The sequence below is a fragment of the Salvelinus alpinus genome, chromosome 5, assembly GCF_045679555.1.
Source record: "Salvelinus alpinus chromosome 5, SLU_Salpinus.1, whole genome shotgun sequence".
In the NCBI taxonomy this organism is placed as follows: domain Eukaryota; kingdom Metazoa; phylum Chordata; class Actinopteri; order Salmoniformes; family Salmonidae; genus Salvelinus; species Salvelinus alpinus.
The window spans coordinates 21,048,133-21,055,642 of NC_092090.1; positions in this window are offsets into that span (position 1 = coordinate 21,048,133).

Here is a 7,510-nt window from a genome sequence, read left to right on the forward strand (position 1 = left end):
GCTGTGGCAGTCATTTACAGTCTTATCAGTCAGTGGTGCATCTCACAGGTCTACCTCCTATAATGAAAATGTTTCTCCTCATTGACAGCCCTGCTGCCTATCTCAGACCCACAGGGAACAGGATATGAGCATCAGCTGCCCTCAGACCGACTGTTAAAGGATAACCAGGATTAGTAAGACTGAGCTCATCTCTATACAAACAGCACACAGCTCAACAGAGAGAGCTTGAAGTAAAGGGACGTGTTTCATGGCTTGAATGGCCAGACATTACTTCATTGTGTGGTTGAGAGATCTGGGGAATATATACAGTTTACTGCATGTCGTTCTGGTGGGGGAGTTTCTCCACACTGCTTTTATAGACATTTATCATGGGACTTCTAGTTTGCACAGCCTTGTATTCCAAATGTAATGCTCGCTAGTTCATATCTATATACAGCTGTCCACTGACAGAACTTAAAACAACCAGCTTGAACTCATGAAAGTGATGAAGGCTCTCGGACTGAAACTGAAACTTCAACCTTACCTCTGGACTAGAGAGAAGACAGACTGGTTATACGTGATACGTGTGTGTGTGTGTGTGTGTGTGTGTGTGTGTGTGTGTGTGTGTGTGTGTGTGTGTGTGTGTGTGTGTGTGTGTGTGTGTGTGTGTGTGTGTGTGTGTGTGCTCGTGTGTCCCCTGATGAGAGGGGAGATAAACTCTTCAGGCCATATTTTGCTCACCTACATAATGTGTGATGATGTCATTTCATGATGTGTGCAGCAAATGGCTGGTGTAAAGTTGGGGTGTTCACTGTGTGAGTGTAAACAGAGGATGTCTGGTGTAAAGTTGGGGTGTAAACTGTGTGCGTGTAAACAGAGGATGTCTGGTGTAAAGTTGGGGTGTAAACTGTGTGAGTGTAAACAGAGGATGTCTGGTGTAAAGTTGGGCTGTTCACTGTGTGAGTGTAAACAGAGGATGTCTGGTGTAAAGTTGGGGTGTAAACTGTGTGAGTGTAAACAGAGGATGTCTGGTGTAAAGTTGGGGTGTTCACTGTGTGAGTGTAAACAGAGGATGTCTGATGTAAACCGTGTGAGTGTAAACAGAGGATGTCTGGTGTAAAGTTGGGGTGTAAACTGTGTGAGTGTAAACAGAGGATGTCTGGTGTAAAGTTGGGGTGTAAACTGTGTGAGTGTAAACAGAGGATGTCTGATGTAAACCGTGTGAGTGTAAACAGAGGATGTCTGGTGTAAAGTTGGGGTGTAAACTGTGTGAGTGTAAACAGAGGATGTCTGGTGTAAAGTTGGGGTGTAAACTGTGTGAGTGTAAACAGAGGATGTCTGGTGTAAAGTTGGGCTGTTCACTGTGTGAGTGTAAACAGAGGATGTCTGATGTAAACTGTGTGAGTATAAACAGAGGGTGTCTGGTGTAAAGTTGGGGTGTTCACTGTGTGAGTGTAAACAGAGGATGTCTGGTGTAAAGTTGGGGTGTAAACTGTGAGTATAAACAGAGGATGTCTGGTGTAAAGTTGGGATGTAAACTGTGTGAGTGTAAACAGAGGATGTCTGGTGTAAAGTTGGGGTGTAAACTGTGTGAGTGTAAACAGAGGATGTCTGGTGTAAAGTTGGGGTGTTCACTGTGTGAGTGTAAACAGAGGATGTCTGGTGTAAAGTTGGGGTGTAAACTGTGTGAGTGTAAACAGAGGATGTCTGGTGTAAAGTTGGGGTGTTCACTGTGTGAGTGTAAACAGAGGATGTCTGGTGTAAAGTTGGGGTGTAAACTGTGTGAGTGTAAACAGAGGATGTCTGGTGTAAAGTTGGGGTGTAAACTGTATGAGTGTAAACAGAGGATGTCTGGTGTAAAGTTGGGGTGTAAACTGTGTGAGTGTAAACAGAGGATGTCTGGTGTAAAGTTGGGGTGTAAACTGTGTGAGTGTAAACAGAGGATGTCTGGTGTAAAGTTGAGGTGTAAACTGTGTGAGTGTAAACAGAGGATGTCTGGTGTAAAGTTGGGGTGTAAACTGTGTGAGTGTAAACAGAGGATGTCTGGTGTAAAGTTGGGGTGTAAACTGTGTGAGTGTAAACAGAGGATGTCTGGTGTAAAGTTGGGGTGTAAACAGAGGATGTCTGGTGTAAAGTTGGGGTGTAAACTGTGTGAGTGTAAACAGAGGATGTCTGGTGTAAAGTTGGGGTGTAAACTGTGTGAGTGTAAACAGAGGATGTCTGGTGTAAAGTTGGGGTGTAAACTGTGTGAGTGTAAACAGAGGATGTCTGGTGTAAAGTTGTGGTGTAAACAGAGGATGTCTGGTGTAAAGTTGGGGTGTAAACAGAGGATGTCTGGTGTAAAGTTGGGGTGTAAACTGTGTGAGTGTAAACAGAGGATGTCTGGTGTAAAGTTGGGCTGTTCACTGTGTGAGTGTAAACAGAGGATGTCTGATGTAAACTGTGTGAGTATAAACAGAGGGTGTCTGGTGTAAAGTTGGGGTGTTCACTGTGTGAGTGTAAACAGAGGATGTCTGGTGTAAAGTTGGGGTGTTCACTGTGTGAGTGTAAACAGAGGATGTCTGGTGTAAAGTTGGGGTGTTCACTGTGTGAGTGTAAACAGAGGATGTCTGATGTAAACCGTGTGAGTGTAAACAGAGGATGTCTGGTGTAAACTGTGTGAGTATAAACAGAGGGTGTCTGGTGTAAAGTTGGGGTGTTCACTGTGTGAGTGTAAACAGAGGATGTCTGGTGTAAAGTTGGGGTGTTCACTGTGTGAGTGTAAACAGAGGATGTCTGATGTAAACCGTGTGAGTGTAAACAGAGGATGTCTGGTGTAAAGTTGGGGTGTAAACTGTGTGAGTGTAAACAGAGGATGTCTGGTGTAAAGTTGGGGTGTAAACTGTGTGAGTGTAAACAGAGGATGTCTGGTGTAAAGTTGGGCTGTTCACTGTGTGAGTGTAAACAGAGGATGTCTGATGTAAACTGTGTGAGTATAAACAGAGGGTGTCTGGTGTAAAGTTGGGGTGTTCACTGTGTGAGTGTAAACAGAGGATGTCTGGTGTAAAGTTGGGGTGTAAACTGTGAGTATAAACAGAGGATGTCTGGTGTAAAGTTGGGATGTAAACTGTGTGAGTGTAAACAGAGGATGTCTGGTGTAAAGTTGGGGTGTAAACTGTGTGAGTGTAAACAGAGGATGTCTGGTGTAAAGCTGGGGTGTTCACTGTGTGAGTGTAAACAGAGGATGTCTGGTGTAAAGTTGGGGTGTAAACTGTATGAGTGTAAACAGAGGATGTCTGGTGTAAAGTTGGGGTGTAAACTGTGTGAGTGTAAACAGAGGATGTCTGGTGTAAAGTTGGGGTGTAAACTGTGTGAGTGTAAACAGAGGATGTCTGGTGTAAAGTTGAGGTGTAAACTGTGTGAGTGTAAACAGAGGATGTCTGGTGTAAAGTTGGGGTGTAAACTGTGTGAGTGTAAACAGAGGATGTCTGGTGTAAAGTTGGGGTGTAAACTGTGTGAGTGTAAACAGAGGATGTCTGGTGTAAAGTTGTGGTGTAAACAGAGGATGTCTGGTGTAAAGTTGGGGTGTAAACAGAGGATGTCTGGTGTAAAGTTGGGGTGTAAACTGTGTGAGTGTAAACAGAGGATGTCTGGTGTAAAGTTGGGGTGTAAACTGTGTGAGTGTAAACAGAGGATGTCTGGTGTAAAGTTGGGGTGTAAACTGTGTGAGTGTAAACAGAGGATGTCTGGTGTAAAGTTGTGGTGTAAACAGAGGATGTCTGGTGTAAAGTTGGGGTGTAAACAGAGGATGTCTGGTGTAAAGTTGGGGTGTAAACTGTGTGAGTGTAAACAGAGGATGTCTGGTGTAAAGTTGGGGTGTAAACTGTGTGAGTGTAAACAGAGGATGTCTGGTGTAAAGTTGGGGTGTTCACTGTGTGAGTGTAAACAGAGGATGTCTGGTGTAAAGTTGGGGTGTAAACTGTGTGAGTGTAAACAGAGGATGGGATGAGACGACTAGAGCAGGACTGTTGTTGTTATCCAGAAAAACAACATCTAACCATGTTTATGGTGTGACCGCCCAATGTTTTAACATGGGTCTCCTGCTTGCTACATGACTGTGTTAGCCTGATAATCTAAAGCCTAGGCAAGTCTTCAGGTCTTAGTGTCACGGGGCGGAATCTGAACCCGGGTGTCCCACTGGAGAAAGCAATGTCTTAACCGTAAGACAAAAAATACCCCCCCGATGATGATCTGGATGATGATTTTGAAGTCGCAGGCAGGGCTACCTCATCACGTGACCGTGAGCCCCACTCACGTCCGCTACATTAGGCAGGGCTACCTCATCACGTGACCGTGAGCCCCACTCACGTCCGCTACATTAGGCAGGGCTACCTCATCACGTGACCGTGAGCCCCACTCACGTCCGCTACATTAGGCAGGGCTACCTCATCACGTGACCGTGAGCCCCACTCACGTCCGCTACATTAGGCAGGGCTACCTCATCACGTGACCGTGAGCCCCACTCACGTCCGCTACATTAGGCAGGGCTACCTGATCACGTGACCGTGAGCCCCACTCACGTCCGCTACATTAGGCAGGGCTACCTCATCACGTGACCGTGAGCCCCACTCACGCCCGCTACATTAGGCAGGGCTACCTCATCACGTGACCGTGAGCCCCACTCACGTCCGCTACATTAGGCAGGGCTACCTCATCACGTGACCGTGAGCACCACTCACGTCCGCTACATTAGGCAGGGCTACCTCATCACGTGACCGTGAGCCCCACTCACGTCCGCTACATTAGGCAGGGCTACCTCATCACGTGACCGTGAGCCCCACTCACGTCCGCTACATTAGGCAGGGCTACCTCATCACGTGACCGTGAGCCCCACTCACGTCCGCTACATTAGGCAGGGCTACCTCATCACGTGACCGTGAGCCCCACTCACGTCCGCTACATTAGGCAGGGCTACCTCATCACGTGACCGTGAGCCCCACTCACGTCCGCTACATTAGGCAGGGCTACCTCATCACGTGACCGTGAGCCCCACTCACGTCCGCTACATTAGGCAGGGCTACCTCATCACGTGACCGTGAGCCCCACTCACGTCCGCTACATTAGGCAGGGCTACCTCATCACGTGACCGTGAGCACCACTCACGTCCGCTACATTAGGCAGGGCTACCTCATCACGTGACCGTGAGCCCCACTCACGTCCGCTACATTAGGCAGGGCTACCTCATCACGTGACCGTGAGCCCCACTCACGTCCGCTACATTAGGCAGGGCTACCTCATCACGTGACCGTGAGCCCCACTCACGTCCGCTACATTAGGCAGGGCTACCTCATCACGTGACCGTGAGCCCCACTCACATCCGCTACATTAGGCAGGGTTACTCATCACCTGAGCTTTAGCTCAATCCATCAGCTGTTGCTGTATGTGTCACCGTGTAGTGAGGAAGGGCCTTCTACCATTTCATCTCATGTGAGTTAGAACCTAATTAAACAAAGAGGATCTCAGCTCTGAGAATCTCTCAGTGCTTCTACATTCCCCACAGAGCATTCCTGAGTCAGAGCCAACAATGATGTTTATAGAACCAAAAGATTAGAAAAGACTAGAAGAGACTACCTCAGGCTGTTTCACTACTGGGACTGTACCTGGGAGTAGTCAGAGTGGAAGACATTTCATGAATTATGAGACAAATTACTGTAATTTTGGATCAGTACCTGCAGTTGCCTTTTAAGTCTTTGTGTGTGTGTGTGTGTGTGTGTGTGTGTGTGTGTGTGTGTGTGTGTGTGTGTGTGTGTGTATGTGTGTGTGTGTGTGTGTGTATATATATATGTAGTATGTGTGTGTGTGTGTGTGTGTATATATATATGTAGTATGTGTGAGTGTGTGTGTGTGTGTAGTATGTGTGTGTGTGTGGTTAGGGTCCAGTGAGTGTACATTGAGCCTGTCTGTGGAAGTGTGTGTATTATTAAGCTACAGACAGTTCTGTATTTCTCAGTGGATCTGATCCATCCCAAGCTCCAGTACCCAGATTAAAGAGAACAGGGTACCAGAGAGACAGGGCTCTATATAGTACAGTACCCAGATTAAAGAGAACAGGGTACCAGAGAGACAGGGCTCTATATAGTACAGTACCCAGATTAAAGAGAACAGGGTACCAGAGAGACAGGGCTCTATATAGTACAGTAACTAGATTAAAGAGAACAGGGTACCAGAGAGACAGGGCTCTATATAGTACAGTACCCAGATTAAAGAGAACAGGGTACCAGAGAGACAGGGCTCTATATAGTACAGTACCCAGATTAAAGAGAACAGGGTACCAGAGAGACAGGGCTCTATATAGTACAGTACCCAGATTAAAGAGAACAGGGTACCAGAGAGACAGGGCTCTATATAGTACAGTACCCAGATTAAAGAGAACAGGGTACCAGAGAGACAGGGCTCTATATAGTACAGTACCCAGATTAAAGAGAACAGGGTACCAGAGAGACAGGGCTCTATATAGTACAGTAACTAGATTAAAGAGAACAGGGTACCAGATGGACAGGGCTCTATATAGTACAGTACCCAGATTAAAGAGAACAGGGTACCAGAGAGACAGGGCTCTATATAGTACAGTAACTAGATTAAAGAGAACAGGGTACCAGATGGACAGGGCTCTATATAGTACAGTAACTAGATTAAAGAGAACAGGGTACCAGAGAGACAGGGCTCTATATAGTACAGTAACTAGATTAAAGAGAACAGGGTACCAGAGAGACAGGGCTCTATATAGTACAGTACCCAGATTAAAGAGAACAGGGTACCAGAGAGACAGGGCTCTATATAGTACAGTACCCAGATTAAAGAGAACAGGGTACCAGAGAGACAGGGCTCTATATAGTAGAGTACCCAGATTAAAGAGAACAGGTACCAGAGACACCGGGCTCTATATAGTAGAGTACCCAGATTAAAGAGAACAGGTACCAGAGAGAGAGGGTTCTATATAGTACAGTACCCAGATTAAAGAGAACAGGTACCAGAGAGACAGGGCTCTATATAGTACAGTACCCAGATTAAAGATAACAGGTACCAGAGAGACAGGGCTCTATATAGTAGAGTACCCAGATTAAAGAGAACAGGTACCAGAGACACCGGGCTCTATATAGTAGAGTACCCAGATTAAAGAGAACAGGGTACCAGATGGACAGGGCTCTATATAGTACAGTACCCAGATTAAAGAGAACAGGGTACCAGAGAGACAGGGCTCTATATAGTACAGTAACTAGATTAAAGAGAACAGGGTACCAGAGAGACAGGGCTCTATGTAGTACAGTACCCAGATTAAACAGAACAGGTACCAGAGAGACAGGGCTCTATATAGTACAGTACCCAGATTAAAGAGAACAGGGTACCAGAGAAACAGGGCTCTATATAGTACAGTACCCAGATTAAAGAGAACAGGTACCAGAGAGACAGGGCTCTATATAGTAGAGTACCCAGATTAAAGAGAACAGGTACCAGAGACACCGGGCTCTATATAGTAGAGTACCCAGATTAA